Consider the following 18,733-nt stretch of genomic DNA (forward strand, 5'->3'; position numbering starts at 1 on the left):
TGCGACCAGTGTTTTCGGCCCAGAATCAAATCGCATGCTGTATGCCAACGGCCGTGGCACCAAGTTTGCTATCTAACCAATGCTGCAGCCGAGCTATGCGTCCGAACTCCTTCATTGGCTTAGAGCCACCGTCCTCAGTTCAACATCCTCTCCCCGCTGTCCTGTTATCATCTCACTAGTGGATCAATGATACGGACCTGCGGTCAAAAATCCATGACTCTTGACATCTTACTCAGATGTCAGATGTATCTCTCGGCGGGTCCTTGTCATAATCAGTGCCGATATTTTATTGCTGTATATCTTCATCCTTTAGTTACGGCATTACGGCATACTGGATTCTGAGATGAGGTTAGCTGTCCAAGAATTTTGAAATGAAATGCTTCACTAGGAGGGTCGGAGCAGAGCTTCGCGTATACCGTATTACGCGACCGAATGACGCCACAGCCAAGACCACCTATTGCCATAATATGGACTAACGTTTATTAAATTACACAGAAATAGTCGAAAATTATAGACAAAGCAGGAAACTGGTGCGACCACCAGATAAACGCCTGAACAACAAAGAGGCGACCGCATGGCGGTGTCTACAGGCAGGGAATTACATCTACCCGGTCTAGGCCATCACGTCCAGAAAGGTGATCGACAGGGCGATAAATGCAAGCAATGTGGAGATAGAGGCACCCTCAACCATGTAATTTGGGAATGCGCTAGCTCCCCAGGGCTAAGACAAAAATAAAAAATACTTAGTAGGAATACTTGGCGCCTTGGAAACCCTTCAGTGGAACGAGGACCCAACTCTACAGAAGCAAACCATCCGCCTGGCGGAAGAGGCCGCAAGGAACCAAGACCCAATTCTCTGCCTCTAATCGCGGAGGTCCCGCCCCCGTCCCCTAGGTCTGTGTGCCGGGCCGGGGAGTAGGGGGCCTCCGTTCTGATGGAAATTTTCACATGTGAACACACAAATGTGAACATACACAAACCTACGCAGTCCTCTCGCCAAGCTCTGATGGCGTTGCCGAGCAACGGTTATGAGGTGTGCGACTCCTCCTCATCGAAAAAAAAATAATCCCTATCCGGGAACTGGATCCCTATCCCTGGGACCCGCAACTGATGGTGGCTGCATTTCAATAAAAGCGAAACGAAGATGCTTTCGTGTGCTGCGCGATGTCACCGCACGTTAAAGATTCCCAGGTGGGCGGATACGCCTCTCATCGTTCGCATCTTATTGAACTGCCGGATGTTTTGAGTCGCACCTTAATGAAGTGCATCGACCGGATGCATGAAGTTGTGTGGACCACCGGGAACCCAAATTCCGAGGTAGGGGACCGCTTTTTCTGAATTCAAAGGACTTTTGTTTGCCGAGAGGAGCGACCGCAACTGGGCCTAACGTCGACTCCAGCTGTGGCCGGAGGAGCGGTAGGCCCAGCCCAAGCCTCGGTGAAGCCGCCAGCGGAACATCGAATCATAGGTGATCACGTAAGTGTTCATTTACCTAAGATAACTACCGCTATCCAAGTAGAGGTGGACGGCATCGAAATTCCGCCGGACCAGTGCAGAAGATCGCAAGGTTGGAAAACTGCCGGTGAGGGGGTGAGCCACAAATTCATGGTCAAGTTAGGCCTAAATCCCTTACTTAAAAGAACGAAGGTGAATCCAAGGCCATGGCTGCAGATGTCAACAGCCGGAGCAACAACCTCGGCGGAGACGCCACTGGAAGCGGTATACGTCACTCAAGGGCGAACGTATAAACAATTCCCAGTCGGAAAAAAACTACAGAGCATTTTCTAATGTTACGACAGAATTTCTGTGCGGTTTTTGACGGGAAATCTGTTGTGACAACAGATCATTCTGTAGTAACATCAGAAATTTCTGTAGCTACAACAGAAAAGTGCTACAGAACTACAGACAACAGAAATATATTACAAAAAAACTACAGAAAATACTACAGAACTACAGAAGTATCTGATGGTTACGACAGAACTACAGGATATTTTGTCGTATTTTTGAGACAGTTCTGTAGTTTATTTTCGACTAGGAAGGACAAATTTTTGAAGGGCGCGCGCATGCCAGACTTGCCGCGCGGCGACATAAAGATCGTATTACGACCACGAGGCGGGCGCCACGTGCGCGACGTGACCCGCGTTAAACTAAGTCGTGCAGTTGTGGCGGCAGCACAGATCCCCGCCTGTGAAGCTAAGTGAAGGCGTCGCGAGCCCCAACTTCTAGCAGAATATCGTTGTGGTGAGCACCTTCAAGAGAGAACGCCTACTTATAAACTGCTGTCGAAGGATCAACATACGCGGCACGGCACACGAAATAAGTCCCTAGGAAGTGGCCACCCACGGCACGGTGAAGGGCGTCATAAGGGGTACCCCGCCCCAGGATACGGCCCAGGATATTGAGGACAATGTTGTGAACAAGCATAACCTAACGGCCCTACAGGCAAACCGGAACGGTAAGACCCGATCAGTCATCATTGCTTTCGAAGGGCATAAATTACCCAAATACGTGAGATACGGCAACCTACTCACGGAGTGTACGTTACTTAGACAACAAATCGACGTATGGTATGCGTGCGGAAAAGTGGGCCACAGCATGGATGTGTGCCCGGATCCTTCCAACACGATCTGCCGAGGATGCGGAAACTCCAACCCCGCCGAAGATCACGAATGCGTCCCGAAGTGTGGCCTGTGCGCAGGAAAACACCTGACCGCGGACAAGGCCTGCAAAACCCGCTTCAAGACACCCTACATTGTCCGCCGGCGGGGCTGGGAGCGTCGCTGAGCAGAGGAGGAAGACACCGGGAGAAGGAACAGAGACAAGAGAGGTCATGCAGGCGGACCCCACCGCAGCGCCTCCAAACAACGGGGCCGGTCACACACGCCGGGCCGCAACAGCAACAACAGTGGCTGTCAACAACAGTCGCCAGAGTCAACCGGACACCGAGGGATCGCCGAGAAAAAGGTGGGCCGGACCATCAGATCTCCCGCCGCTCTAACCAGCGACCCCAAATTCCCAACCCCATCCCCCTCCCAACCTCTGAACTCACAAGTGAATCCGAAAAAGGACAGTAGCGAAGTGATAGAGTTTAAACGAATCATAGAGTGCCAAAACGCTCAGATCCAGGAGCAGAACTCCCAAATACAGGCGCTTATGAACAAGATCGAAACGCTAGCCAGGAACGGCAGTTTGGCAATTCAGGCCCGAAGACAACACGGCGGCAAGCAACACCGCAGGCTTGCACAGGGTGCCGCGGAGGCACCCTGTCCCTCGCCCCACCGAGGACGGACAGCGGGAGACGCTGAGGCCACGCAAGAACAGCAAGTAATCTAGAGGCGATGGACGCCGAACAGAGCCCCGCGAGCGGAGAGGAAGCGGCGAACGCAGAGACTGTGACCACGGTAACGACACAGATCTCGAGATTAGGAGAGCTGACGGCCAATTTGGTCGAAAGATCCCAAATTAATGAAAGGCTAAGCAAAATAGAAAACCGACTTAAAGCTGTCGAGAGTCAGCCTCAGACGCCATCGGTGAAACACAAACGTCAAGCGCTAAAAGTAGCCTCAATATCGGTGAGGAACCGCGTCGCGTCCCTGAAAAAGGAGCGGGCCGAAAAAATAAAAATAACGCGATTGCGAAAAGGCGCAATCGTCTTGAGGCGCCCTGAGAGGATGATGCAGAAGCCAATTAAGGAGCGCAAAAAGACCGGGGGGGGGGACACCATCATAAATTACCAATGGAACTGCTGTAGAATTCGCAACAAAGAAGCGGAACTAATATTACACACTGACAGACAAGACAAGCCCGATGTAATTGCTCTACAGGAGACAAACGGGAAACTAAGACTTCCGGGGTACGTCGCTTACACGGACCCCACGAAGAACAGAACGGCGGTGCTGGTTCACAGCAACGTGGCGACAACTCAACATGTTACGGTGCAGGGTGGGTGCGAGCACACGCTGGTTTAAATTCATGCAAGAGAAATTGGTAGCGCGGGTAATTCATTTTTAATGAGCGCGTACTGTCGGCCGTCACAACGGCTGTACTAATTTCGCCGCATCGTGAGCCAGGCGAAAGGATTGGCGGGGACCAGGCCGCTCCTGATCCTCGGCGACTTTAACGCCCCTCACACAGCGTGGGGATGTAAGCTCAAGTCAAAAAGAGGAAAAGCATTGGCCAAAGCAATGGAGGATCACGAGATTGCCCTCCTGAACGAGCCGGACGTAAATACCAGAAGAGGCAACAGTGCCACGAGGGACACCACACCAGACTTTTCGTGGTTATCGGACATGCTAGACGTCTCCTGGAGAAGCGAAGAAGTGGACATGGGGTCTGACCACAGCGTGATCGGAATCACGATCCGAGGTTCCCGATATCGGGCTGTGTTGGGGACAGCGCGGGTCTCCGATTGGTACCAGATGAGAAAGTTTACTCAGGAACAAGAAGAGGCGTCTGAGGAAGAATCATTACAAGCTGAAATGCAGCAGACCTACGAAATCCCTCACGATAGACAACGTGCGACCCATCTCCCTCACGTCCTGCGCGGTGAAGGGGAAGGAACGCATGGTCTTTCGCCGTCTGCAGAAACACCTCGAAGAAACGGATCAGATGTCGGATACAATGTACGGCTTCAGGCAACATCTCAGCACCCAAGACGTGATGATCCACCTTCACGAACTGGTCGTCAAGCCGGCAACAAGGCACACGCCGCGCGCGATACTCGCCGTCGACCAGAAGGGAGCGTTTGATAACGTGTCCCATGCGAGTGTGTTGCGGAATCTGAATATGACCAGGTGTGGCCGAAAGACATTCGGCTACATCAACGATTTTCTGTCAAACCGAACAGCGACCATCAGGATAGGGGAAGTCACACTCTGTAGAGGTCGGTGATAGGGGCACCCCAGTCTTGTCGCCCCTGCTCTTTAATCTGGCCCTCCTGCCCCTACTCGGTCTACTCAAGCAAATCGAAGGCGTGGACGACGCTTTCTATGCCGATGATATTGCAGTAGGACGGCTCGAGCCGGGTCGGATGCCTGGATGGAAGAAGCCTTGTAGAAGGCTGCAACGACCGTGCACGAGTACGCAAAGTCGGGCGGACTGAGCTGCGCTCCCCTGAAATCCGAGCTGCTTGTGATCCAACCGGGAAGATCCAAGAGCTGCCCCCGAACGTGATCGTCACCATCGACGGAATGGCCATCTAGCTAACACAGCAGATTAGTATCCTTGGCCTACTACTTCAGACCCACAGGAAGGCATACGCCGCCGTCACAAAGATCAAGAATACAACTGAACAGATACTCAGTATGATTAGGAGGGTATCTAACAGAAATCGAGGCCTCAAAGAGGATGCCATGAGCCTGATACGCGCATTCGTCGTGTCGCGGGTTTCCTACTCCGCCCCCTAACTCCAGCTGACAAAGGCAAATAGGGACACCCTAAACACGATGCTTCGTAAGGCAACAAAGCAAGCACCGGGCGACCCATATACTCGTCCAGGCAAAGACTGCTAGACATGGGCGCCCGCAACACGGTGGAGGCGCTCATTGAATCTCACCTTTCTGAATCCGGCTCAGTCACTAGAAACACGGACGAGCCGTCCTATGTTAGATAGGATGGCAGATTGAGCCAGTACTCCTCGAGGAAGCCACTCCGAAAGACTGGAAGACGACCATTCAAACCAAACCCCTTCCCCGGAACATGACGCCGGGCAAAGACGACGAGAGGCGCACCGCGCGGGACAAACCCATAGCCCGGAAGCTGCATGAGAACCCCAGGGTCCTATACACGGACGCCTCGCTTCCAAAACACAGTGACCGTGCAGCGGTGGTGGTTACGTCAAAAGACAGGTTGATTGTTAGCACATCCATAAAGACAACAGACCCCGTTGTTGTCGAAGAAGCGGCCGTGGCCCTCGCACTCGCACAGCCAAGCGTGGACACCATAGTAACCGACTCAGACAACCAACAGAAGCTTACGCAGAGGGGTAATCCACTCCTCGGCCCGAACCATTCTATCCCAGTGCTAGCCTTCGGGAAGAGCCATAAAGCTCGTGTTGGTCCCGGCTCACCCGCAGGTAGCAGGCAACACCATCGCAGACTACCATACCCGAGAAATGTCAATCAGGGCGAGCACAAGCCGGAAGAGCTACGGCTTCCGGTTACCAGCTTTCGGGAGATAACCCGTATGTACCGAGAGGAAAAGTGCAGACTGCCAGAACCGCACTCCAAACTCACCAGGGAACAACAGATGATCCTGCGTCGAGCGCAGGCGGGATAGCTTGCGCATCCCGTACTGATGAACCGCATGTACCCTGCGGAACACGATATGCTCTGTCCTTTTTGCATAAAAAGGCACTCTGCCGCGTACATTTTGGCAGAATGCACAAAACTCAAGACCCCCCTCCCCTTCCCACCAATACCCCCAATCCACAACCCCTTGAGCTAAGGGAGCCCTTGTTATTCAGCCCCGCCCTATCCGTCCAGCTCGCACTGACGGGCAGGGGCCAGGAGCTGCTGGGAACATATGGGTCCCGCAAGTAGGGAACCACCCCGTCTGGTGCCTGCATGCATCCCTGAATTATTTCGGGCATAATAAATGTCGATTCCTCCTTCTCCCGGGTAGGCGAAATTACCCGTGTCCCTCCACTATGGCTCCTCTTTCTCTCTATCCACTTCCACTTCATCTTCCTCCCTTCCCTTGGAGTTCAGGTGTCCACAGAGACAAGTGTGGCAGATACTGCGCCTTTCCCTTCCTGTGAACCAATTATTATTATGATTTTTATATTATTATTATCCCCAGCCGAGCGCTTTAAGGTTGTGCCACGCCCCGGGTCGTCAAACGCTCTTCAAAATTCCGCTTGTCTACCGTGAGGATGATAGCGGGATTCAGCGAGTGACAGATACTACGATTGGCGCGCAATTAAAAAGTAGCAAAAAATAAAATTGTTAAGAAAGTCAATTAGGGTGGTGTCAAGGATATGACGTCACCCATCTACCGTCAGATATCAGAACCAAGCGGGAACAATTGTATTCCGACGCCGCCGGGCGGCGCTTCTCGCCTACCGCGAGTGACATATGCTACGCCTTTCCTTTCCTGTAAACGAATTATAGAGCGCCGGTAAACATAGACGCGCTCGACATGTAGAGCAAGGAAAGTTTAGCTACTGGCTAACGGCACATTAGACTGGAGAAATTTTCTGCTGACCCCGAAGTAGTCACTTCTTTTTGCTACGTATATCCAGGCATACTAGAGCTAAGCCATCTTTCATTTTTTGTCGAGATCCACTGCTCCGACTTCCCCAGGCGGACGCGACCGTTCCCGACCCTTGTTTGGCGTCCTTGCTGCGTTTCTGGAAGTTCGTCAAAAAACGTTTCTTATTTTGGCTGTCGCTACAAAACGTTCCAACTCGACCCCCTAACATGCATCTTCATGCACAAAAATTTCACAGCAAATCTGATAGATCTGGAATTACAAGCCAGCTTTTCATACGTGATCGTGACTCTCCTGCCCATAAAATATGATGATCCGCCGCTCCACATCCTGAACGTGTACTGCCCACCTAAAGCAAAAAATTTAACCTTCTCCACGGTCCTGAGTAGGGCTGTCAGGGAAGCGGGACGAGATCTGTTACTAGTGTTAGGAGATTTCAATGCGCAGAGCCTCTCATGGGGCTACAACCGAGAGGACATACGAGGACGGTAGCTAGCGGAGGCAGCGTCCACATTAGGCCTAACCCTACACACCGACCCGGCGTACCCCACGCGAATTGGGGACTCTGCGCAGAGGGACACTTGTCCGGACTTAACTTTTTCAAAAAACGCGAGGCGAGTGGAGTGGTCGAATACGGAGGAAATATTCGGTAGTGACCACTGTCTTATCAACATAACGATCCGCACTAAACCCCTTACCAGACCGACGGGGCAAACTAGGATGCCGGACTGGGCAAAATTTAGAAAAGAATATAATGTTAGTTCTATCGAGGAGCGGGGATAACAAGCCTGGACCAAACAGCTGCTGACCAGTCTCCATTCGACGGAAACGCGGGTAAAGCTCTCTGAGGCGGTGACGGATGTGGACACCCACCTCCTCCACCTCTGCGAAGCCAGACGCAGCATGGTTAAAAGATAGCGCAGGCAGAAACATAACCGTAAGCTAAAAACACGGATCGCGGCGATACCAAAAGAGACGGCAGAATACGCGGTGCAACTCGCGGACGCTAACTGGGTAGAGAGGTGCAACGCGGCAGCTAGGCAGATGTCTGGCAACAACACATGGCGTCTCTTCCGAGCGCTCATAGATCCAAACCAGACGCGCACCGAGTCGCAGAAACACCTGCAGAGAGCAATAGACGCGTTTCAAGGAAATACGGCCCAGTTAGCGCTGAAGCTCCGAGACCGGTACTTGAGCACGACCCAAGACCCAAGGGGAGAAGCTTACAGGTACAGTAGAGACGAAAATGTTGAGCTAGATGAACCTTTCAAACTATACGAGCTCAAGGCAGCCCTAGCGAGAATGAAACGCGGGACCGCGCCAGGAAGGGATGGGATCACGATAAAACGCCTAGCAAACCTACCAGACCACGCGTACCAATCCCTGCTAGAATACTTCAATTCTATCTGGACGGGCGAAGTTCCTCTTCCCACCGAATGGAAGACGGCACTCATAACTTTCATCCCAAAGGTAGGCAAAGCCATAAATACGGACAACCTTAGGCCCATTTCTCTCACGTCGTGCGTAGGCAAATTGATGGAAACAATGGTCAGAGACAGACTTTCCGAGTATCTTGAAAATAAGCGAGTCTTCGCCGACTCGATGTATGGCTTCAGGCCAAATAAATCGGCTCAGGACGTCCTGCTACAGCTTAGCAGAGAAATATTGAATCCAATAGAACACCCGAGCGGGGATAAGATAGTGCTGGCCCTAGATCTGAAGGGAGCCTTCGATAATGTGACGCACGAAGCCATCCTGATACACCTTTCGGAGACGGGGTGTGGAAAGAACGCGTTCGAGTATATAAAACGCTTCCTCTCAGACAGACAGGCCTACGTGAGGATCCAGAACGCAGACCACGGTCCCTTTCTATTAGGCACGAGAGGTACACCACAGGGAGCGGTGCTATCCCCGCTTCTTTTCAACATGGCAATGAAAAATCTCCCGGTCCACCTGGAGAAAGTCTCGGGTGTGCAGTACGCGCTGTACGTGGACGACATCTCCATATGAGCCACGCAGGGCTCTCTCGGAGAAATGGAGGCCAGCTTGCAGGAGGCAGCCACCGCTGTAAATGAGTACGCGAAAAAATGCGGCCTTCAGTGCTCACCAAAAAAATTCGAATTCGTCCATATTCGTCCCTCCAAAAATGCACAGACAAAATAGAATTGCGACTTGGATCAAAACCAATACCCGAGAGAGAGGAAATTAGAGTACTGGGCCTTTTCATTCACCAGCGTAAGCTAGCGACGACCACGCTCGACAAGCTAAAAAAGGTCGGAGACCAGGTGGGCCGAATGGTCCGCAGAGTATCAAACAAAAAAGGGGGACTGAGAAGCAAAGATGCTCTACGGCTGGCCAATGCCTTTTGTAACAAGCAGAATCCTGTACTCGACCCCCTATCTCCACCTTAAGAAACACGACGAGAACATCCTCGAGGTGATCACGCGCAAAATAGCGAAGGCCCTCGACCTCCCTATAACCACGTCGAACCTCAGACTCCAAGGTCTGGGTATGACGAACTCGTTTGAGGAGCTGAGAGAAGCCCACCTCACGAGTCAATACACGCGACTATCGCAGACACCGTCGGGGCGTCGCCTATTAACCCGTCTATACATACACCACACGACTGTAACCGAGGAAAGAGTAAGGCTTCCCCAGGAGTGGCGATACGCCCTGCACGTAAAACCACTCCCCACTAATATGTCCAAGGACGACCACGAGGGTAGGCGCATGGCCAGGGCAGAGGCCTTAGCTCATAACTACGAAGGGAAACCCGCAGTGTACTATGTGGACGCGTCCGGCCCGCACCAAGGCGGGTGGTACATGGCGGCAGTGATCCACGAGTCCAAAACGGTAAACGGGCTCACATTTAAAGCCCGAAGCGTAACACAGGCAGAGGAGGTCGCCATCGCGTTAGCAGCAACACATTCTGATTCCAAAACAATCATAACGGACTCGCGAGGGGCGTGTAGGAACTTTCAACAAGGCTGGGTTCCGTACCTGGCCTACCGGCTACTAAAAAACAGCTCGGACCTGACCTACAGACTACTGCAAAACAGCTCGTACGTGGAAAGTCCATCCCGTCGCATCATAGTCAGGGCTCCGGCCCATTCTGGGCTAGAAAGAAACGAGGCAGCAGATGCCGCCGCCCGCGCGGTTTCTAACCGGGCAACTTCGTCTCCTTTCTCCTCAGAAGAATTCACACCAACCTACACTTTCAGAGAAATTACGCAGCTGTACCAAAACAGACACAATATTTACCCCCACCCGTCTAAAGGGCTAACAAGATCGGAGGAACGCGCGTTTCTTCGCCTCCTTACGAATACCATGATGTGCCCGGCGTCACTTAAACACTTTGACAGTGCCTTCTCCAGGGAGTGCCCACACTGCGGGGACATGTCCTCGGACCTTTTCCACATAGTGTGGGCGTGCCCCTCCAACCCTGCCTTTGCACCTAACCAAAACACCACCCGGGAGGACTGGGAGGCGACCCTACTCGCCTGCTCCGACCTGAAAGCCCAAAAGGCCTTGGTCAAAAGGGCAATGGCGGCAGGGGACGCCACTGGGGTGCCGTACTAGGGACTCCACCTAGTGTTTTTGAGGGGAAGGGCACTAAGCCTGACCCCAGAGCAACCTTCATGTAACTCCATATTTTATTAAACGTTTTCACCACCACCACCACCACCACAGCATCACGCATTATATCGTCATGATGGCACCCCTCCAGAACTTCGCGGGCGCTTAGCCTCGTACCAGATTGCCGGGATATATAGATAAAGGAGCTCGAGAATAAGATATATCTTGTCTTCAATCGTCCCTCCTGCAGTCCTTGCCCTGACGAGTTCATATGGTGCCAAAACTACCGATGACAGCCGGAAGCGCGCCGTGAGTGAGTGAAAAACTTTATTAAGTATATTTAAGGGAGGGGGATGTGTAGGTGGGGTCCCTAGTCCGGGACTCCAGCGGCTTCCGCTGCTACCCGTGCACGTGTCACGAGGGCCCGTTGGGCCTCTAGTCCAGAGCTGGACAGGGCAGCCTCCCACCCCTCAATTGTTGGCACTGCATTCGGATCACCTGGAGGATTGCGTGGGCAGGTCCACGCCATGTGGTGCAGGCCTGCCTTTTCCCCGCAATATTTGCATTTGGGGTCGCAGAACCCGGGGTGTATTGTGTTTAAACGGGCTGGTGTGTTATATGTACCTGTCTGTAGGCGTCGCCATCTAACTTCCTGCGCTTTGGAGAGCCCCTTGGCTGGGGGTGGATATTTTCTGCGAGAGAGTCTGCAGTGCTGTAACCTCTCCGCATACGTCGCCAGAAGGCCGAGATAGGGCGGTGTGGAGGATGGAGGGGCCGAGTCCAGGGGGAGGAGAGCTCGGGCAGCGGCATGGGCGCACTCGTTCCCTCCCACGCCTTGATGTCCCGGTGTCCAGACAAGGCATTTGTCTTGTTCGGGGTGTCCATAATTTTTCAATATTCTGGCAGCCTGGAAGCGCGGCAACTACTGTGCTTTAAACAACTCCACCATACCAGACTGCTAACCGATCCCCACAGCCTCAAGGCTGAAATATGTTCACCAAGGTCGACCTGGTGATTTCATACCTCCAGACTCTTATGGAGCCTTAAACATGCCGACGATCACCATTAGAGCACCCTTAGGGTTGTTCTAATATATACGTTTACCTTTTCGTTTGTTAATGCTGCCCAGACTTCTCCGCGTTTCTACTAATCATGTTTATGCCACTACTTTGTCGCGCGTCTCGTCTCCAGCACTTCCGCTCAGGCGCACAAGCTCCACGCTTGTGAAGTGCTCGCACGATTGAGCAAATTTCACTTGCGCCTAACGGTCCAAACAGCGAGTTCGGGCTCGTGTAGTTGAATTTCCTCGGTCATCACGTAAACTGTAAGAGCATATTCCCATTCCCTACCCTTGTTATAGCCATCCGCGAGTTATTCAGTAATCCATAATCAGTGGACAGCTGGGAAACACATTACTTGGCGTCGCCAAATACAAGTTTTAACTAGTATGCCTCGCTGTGCTCAGCTTCTCTACGATCTCGTCTCGTGCCCCAACACAACGAACTTAGTTGCGGCCTGCACCGACAGAGGTAAGCCTCCGTTTCAAACCATTTCCGGTGCTACTTTCCCCGTCTATCTCAATTTTGATGCGCCAACATCTATCATATAGTTGGGACATCGGACACTGCCTTTGGCGCAGTCTAGTAGCAGTTCGTTGCTCGTGCATGGAAACCAACTGCTTCCATTTCGAAGTGAACTGCGTCCCCTAAACGTCAATACAGCACTTTGAGCAGAAAGCTACGGGTCATTTTCTTGGCAATCAAGCGCTATCGTCATTTTGTTGAGTGTAACACCTCCTCTCTGACACAAGAACCTGACGGCCGCACTGAGTCCTAGTAGCACCGCAAATGCAACTGGAGAAATAAGGCAGCTCGCCTATTTTTCTTAATACGCCACTGACATTACTGATGTCTGCAACGAATTCAACACAGTTTTCGACGAACTTTATCGTGCTCAAATCTATGCAACAGAGCACGGCCGTGCAGCCACCGATTTAACGGTCAAGGCTGTCACAAAGCCTAAGATGACGAGCTCCGACTGCTTGGCACACGCAGCACCTCTCTGGCGATCGAAGGGGTCTTCCTCCCTGGCTGCGTCATGTTCTTTGTCTGTGATAAGTTGACCAGCCATCCTTGTCCTTACGTGCTCCAACAACCACCGGGCTGTCAATAATGCAATTAGTTCCTTGCCTTAACCTGCAATTGACGCTACGCAGCGCATCGTCACATATTGCTATGTATAGTCAAGCATGAATATAGACGTTCATCGCTGGCTGTCTACCTGAGATGACAGCAGTCTATAATGCATCGTGCATACTAAGAATCCACTGTGTCAGTCGCCATCTCTAACGCCAACTTCAGGCATTTGCACGTCGATGTTGTCGGTCCTCTTCCACCCAACGGGAACCATGGCTGCCGGCACCCCATAGTGATTGATTCATTCACTGACCCGAAGCAGTGCCGCCACAGGACATCACAGCCCCGTCAATAGATCAAGCACATTGTATTAGCTGGATTAGCCGCTATGCTGTGAATACGAATAACCGTGGACGTCACTTTTGACTAAACATGTTCGTTAACCTCTCTCGGGTCCTGGGCGTGTATATTGCGGATACGTCTTGCACTGGGTAGCAGTGGGATGAAGATGAAGATGTGGAAGAGCCGAAGCATGCGGGCTGAATAGCTGACCAATTGCGGACCGTTCCGTGAAGTACCTCCATCGGTCACAGCAGTCAGTCTTCCGGAAGAGGCAATGCGGCGAGTGGCATAGGTTAACGACGTCGTTGAAAAGGCAGTGTGGTTTTGCTTTCAGAAGAAGCCAATGAGTTGTTTCTGAGTGTTTCTTGGCACAGCAGCCGGAAAAATTTTGGGTTACAGACCTGGTAGTCATGGAATGCCACCGAAGGCTGACCAGATAGACGCGCAAAAACATGGATGTTGGTCACTTTGCTTCTGATGCTGCCAGTACCGGAATGTGTGCCCACGACCATCACAACAGTAATAGACCGGAACACTACAATCAGTAGATGGACCGGGAAGAGGAGATGGTAATAGCGGCGTGGTGGAGGAACGGCGAAGCCGTTTCAAGGGCGACAAGAGCTTCGCGGACAAGGTACTTGGTCTTTCAGAAAGCGATTTTAAAACGTGCCTTGGAAGGTGTCAGCTGCTTTGTAGCTGCCAGTACTATGTTGCGGAGCTCGGTCCGGCATTGGAGGGCTGCGATTCAAATCACGGCGTTTGTAGCGCACATTCATGGTACACGGTAGGACGGTAGGATGCTGGAATTTGTCAGGCAGTTCATGAATGATCCTCCGGATGAAGAACACCGTGTCATCACGGTTGTCAATCTTGGCAATGACAGTAGTTGGGGCGTTGGAAAGACGATCTAACCTGGAGGCGTACGCCGAGTATTTAATAGCTCAAACATCCCCAAATGATGGGCGACATCAACATCCTGCAATTATGGGCGTCATCACGTGACGCGGCGAGGCTTTCTTTCGTAATGAAGAAAGTGTGGACATCTGCAATTCTATTCAGAAGGTGGTTAACTTGATATTCTGTCATGGCAAGGTGCTGAAAAGGTTTAGCATTTCTATGTACATACATGGTGCATGTCTAACCTGGGCGCTGGGCTTATTGCACGAGGTTTCGTTCAGCCTTTTTCTTGGCCGGCAAGGAGTCCCCGAAACTCTTTTTCAGTTCCTCTATGAAACTGTTTCAAGTGGTAAGAGCATATTCGCGGTTCGCAAACCACAAGGGTGTAGTGTTACCAAGAAACCACATTCACATTCATGCATGGTCATGTCCAAGAGGTCATACTTGCTCACTCGCTGTTGATGTTTGAGGCCTTCTTCGACACCTTCGTCAGACATTTTAGAAAACGTGCTGGGTCACGATTATGTGGCAAGTACGGTGTTTTTTAGGGTTGTCCTTGGAATGTTAACTCATCCCAGGTGTCCTAGCGTGCTAGTCGTTTCCCCCGGAGGTGTTCGCAGTGGGAAACGGTGGAGGTAGCCCGGCCACGCGCTGGCTCTTTCGAAGGGCTATGTGTCCAGGATCGATACTGAGCCCCTACCATCAACTAAGTGCTACGAAGTAACGATTGGTAAACAATTTATTTGCATGGTATGGGGTGTCGCAGATGCGGTCAGCGAATGGCCAGCTACTCAGTGCGCATGCAGTCGCTCTTCCACATCTTCGTCTTCATATTAACACTTCTCAGCGACATAATAATAAGACATTCTACAATTCATTAATAAATGTTGTTATCGAGCACTTTCACGCACAACTGAAAACTTCACTCATGGCTTTGACTTTCCTACAACGTGTATTGAGCGCGTTCCGTCATAACTGGCATCGCCACCACTCTTTGCAGATAATCTTCCCTCATGAAATGAAATTCCTGAAACCAAAGCAGCCCTCCCTGAGGTCGCAGAACCCCCCATGTATCAATGAGGCCAGCTTTCTACCGGTAGTAGCACAGCGTCTACCAATTATGAACTTTTCGTAGAAAATAACCGCAAAATAAGAAAGCCTAATATTTGGTTACAAACCACATCTGCACGGACACAGCTTTTGTTGTGACAGCAATAATTTCCGATATCACAAGAAAATGCGGTGTCGGCAAGGTGGCATCATTGTTTTGATAGCTGGGCGCTGATAGTTTGGGCAGTTGTATGATGGTGAAAGACAATATTGTATTGAATAATCAGATAACAATGTCGATTCGGGAGCAACTTGATATGGAAGTCGAGCACAATAGAAGACTTAGATCCTTAGTCAGGCTGTTAGACAAAGATCACGAATCAAAATCGGTACCGATTGGTTAGGAGCGTATTAATAAATAGGCACTTAGTAATTTAGGAGTACGAAAGTGCGCATACGAGAGTATGGATACGCATAGGCGCTGAAGACACGAGATATTAACTTTGCCGCGCCATACCCTTAAAAGCTCAGCTTATGTGACCTCTCTCTTTCAAAGTATGTCGTTATTGCCCCGGAGTGTGAGGTTAATGCGTTTCATTCACAGAGCTACTTCTGAGCCGTCACAGCCGTCTTTGGTGAGCGGCCTCACGCCTTTCATGTCCGGCTAGAACCCAAGCATAGTTTCAAGCATATGTGTTGATCAGCTTTTAAGTATATTGCTTTTTTTTTCAGTTGCCACAAACGCAGGCTGGTTTCAAGCTTCTGGGCATTGGATGGCGAATACACTGTACATATTCGACTCAGACTCAGGTGAGTGGAATTAAAAATTACGCCATCAATTCATGCCATATAAAAAATTGTGCGATACTGGCCTGTGGTCGCTATCAGCAAAAATGGCGATATGGGCTTTTGGAATGCAAATAAAAGCTGCATTGGAAGCTTAAATACTCTGTATATTTCAGTAATTTGATTTTCAATCTTTGTTTAGTTATTATCTTGATTGTATGGTCATACAGATCGGAAAATGCAATATTGGTATTCTGTTTTTGTAACCATGAATACAATGTACTCAAGGAGGAACCTTTCAAATTCTGCAATCGAGGAAGCTCATGCTTCAAATCCTTCAATATACGCACCATTAAGACCACAGCATCACACTACAGTAAAAAGTTCATACTTTAAACCTAATGTCTATACCTACTCACCTGTGCCTTGCAGTGCTTGCTCTGGTGCTTAATTAACCTGCGCACCCACTATTCGACCCCTTCAGACACGAGGCATACATAGACGCTAGCATCATACCTCATAGGCTCTGCACATTTATGTTGCGCTTAGCGACATCTAAAGTAAACACTAATATCTTTTTTTTTCAGGCATATCAGTTTGTACGTTAAGAATAACATTCATTAACTCTCCGCTGTTTAACTATAAAATGAATTCTTTGACTATGATATTCTAAAGCGGAAAAAAATTACCATGACAGATTTGAAAGCTGCTAATCCTGGACAGCCTGTTATTCGTTTTATTGTGCATTTAAATTGGTTTTATAATTGTGAACTGTTCAAGACCACGCTTTCAGGCGATGCTTTCTTCAGTCGAGACGGCGCTTGTGTAAAAACTGTTCTGAGATGTGTTCTAGTGAAATGCTTCGTTATTCCCGTAAGTTCAGTTCAGTTCAGGCGTTCAGTCGTGTCCGGCTCTTCGTGACCCTATGGACCATGTCACGCCACGCTTTCCGGTATCTCACTATCTTCTTAACATCACATAGCTTCATCTGCAATGCCTCGAGAATGCCATCTAACCATCGCGTTCGCTGCCTACCCCTTCTCCGGCGACCCTCAACCTTTACCAACATCAAATCTTTCTCCAGTGACTCCTCTCTTCTCATCAGATGACCAAAGTAGCTGAGCTTTAACTTTAGAATTTGACCCTCCAATGAGCAGTCAGGGTTTATGGTCGACAATATCGACTGATTTGATCTTCTGGCAGTCCAAGGAACTCTTAAGAGTCTTCGCCAGCAACACAATTCAAACGCGTCAATTCTTCGGCGGTCAGCCTTTTTCACAGTCCAACTCTCGCATCCATACATCACAACTGGAAAGACCATAGCACGGGTTATACGGATCTTGGTTGGCAGACTAATGTCTCTGCTCTTTACTAGGCGGTCAAGGCTAACCATTGCTCTCTTTCCCAGAAGCAGGCGTCTCCTAATTTCATGGCTGCAGTCTCCTTCCGAGGTAATCTTGGCGCCCAAGAACAGAAAATCTGTCACAGCTTCCACTTCTTGTCCATTGATGCTCCAGGACTTGATAGGGCAAGACGCCATGATCTTCGTCTTTTTAATGTTCAGTTTAAGCCCAAACTTCTCACTCTCTTCTTGTACGCGCATCAGAAGTCTCTTGAGTTCCACTTCACTTCCTGCCATTAAAGTGGTATCGTCCGCATATCTAAGGTTGTTGATACGTTTTCCAGCAATCTTCCCGTAAATGGGATAAGAAAAAGAAAAAAATAATTTTTAATAGCAAGTTACCCATCACTTTGAGACAGTAAATATCAGCATCATTCAAAATGTAGATTTTAGCATAGAACATGGTAAATATAGGTTTATTGAATACAGCCTAGTGGCAGTGCCAATTTTGATTTCGCCGTTGTGAACGATGCATTGGCAGAACAGTTTTCTTGGGGGGAAAATGCAATTAACTTATGCTAAGAAGAGTGACGGTATATCTGCTGACTCATCAAACTGAAAAATAAGTGCAAGAGCTGCAAAGGGTACCTAACTCAAACCCAAGTCCTCATTTGTAATGTTTTCATCACTACGGCATTAGGTTTGGGCTACCCGGGTTCTGATAGCAATATGACATTTCACTTGGAGGTTCTGCTTGAATAGACGGGCTAATAGGTGCTTCCTGACTGCCCTTTTCTTTTCTAAAGAAACATGACGTGCCACAGATGCCACCATGTGTGCGGAATGTGAGGGTTTTTATTATACATTTAAACAATGATACAAAATGTTTCCTGGCCCTCGTCATAGATTTTCTACTGTGACGCCTAAAAGATGGCCTTTGACATAGCCTTGAGTAGTGCAAAATAAGCTTGATGATTACAATCTTTAATCAGCCTTCTTTTGGGATCCAATATGTTTTCCAATACAAGACGTTTCCTTTATTCACGGATTATGAACAATATTTTAGTTATCCTGCCACTGTATTCTTGCGCACAGATGCTACGTACTCATAGTCTAAGGAGATTTATATTACGCTTCTGGCAAATATGTATGGCATGTACACGTTCAGGAAAGCATATAACAGTTGCATCTTACCCGTACTCACCGTGGGGCTGAAACGTGGAAGATAACGAAAAGGGTCCTACATAAGCTGAGGATAATGCAGAGAGCTATGACTGTAGCGTTAGGTGATAAGACCCATGCACTGTAGTTCAGAGAAATAACTCGAGTTGATGACATTCTTGTGCAAATAAGGAAGACATGGGCAGGGCAATACATTTAGTACGAACACAGGATA

The 18,733-nt window shown here is 49.9% G+C and overlaps 1 pseudogene; it reads left to right on the top strand.

The window, feature by feature from the left end:
• The first annotated feature begins 1,028 nt into the window (after positions 1 to 1,028).
• Positions 1,029 to 11,106, top strand: LOC146194726 (uncharacterized; annotated as a pseudogene).
• Positions 11,107 to 18,733: the final 7,627 nt, after the last annotated feature.

Source organism: Amblyomma maculatum, chromosome 3 (assembly GCF_055883805.1).
Source record: "Amblyomma maculatum isolate TAMU_Amacu chromosome 3, ASM5588380v1, whole genome shotgun sequence".
Taxonomy (NCBI): domain Eukaryota; kingdom Metazoa; phylum Arthropoda; class Arachnida; order Ixodida; family Ixodidae; genus Amblyomma; species Amblyomma maculatum.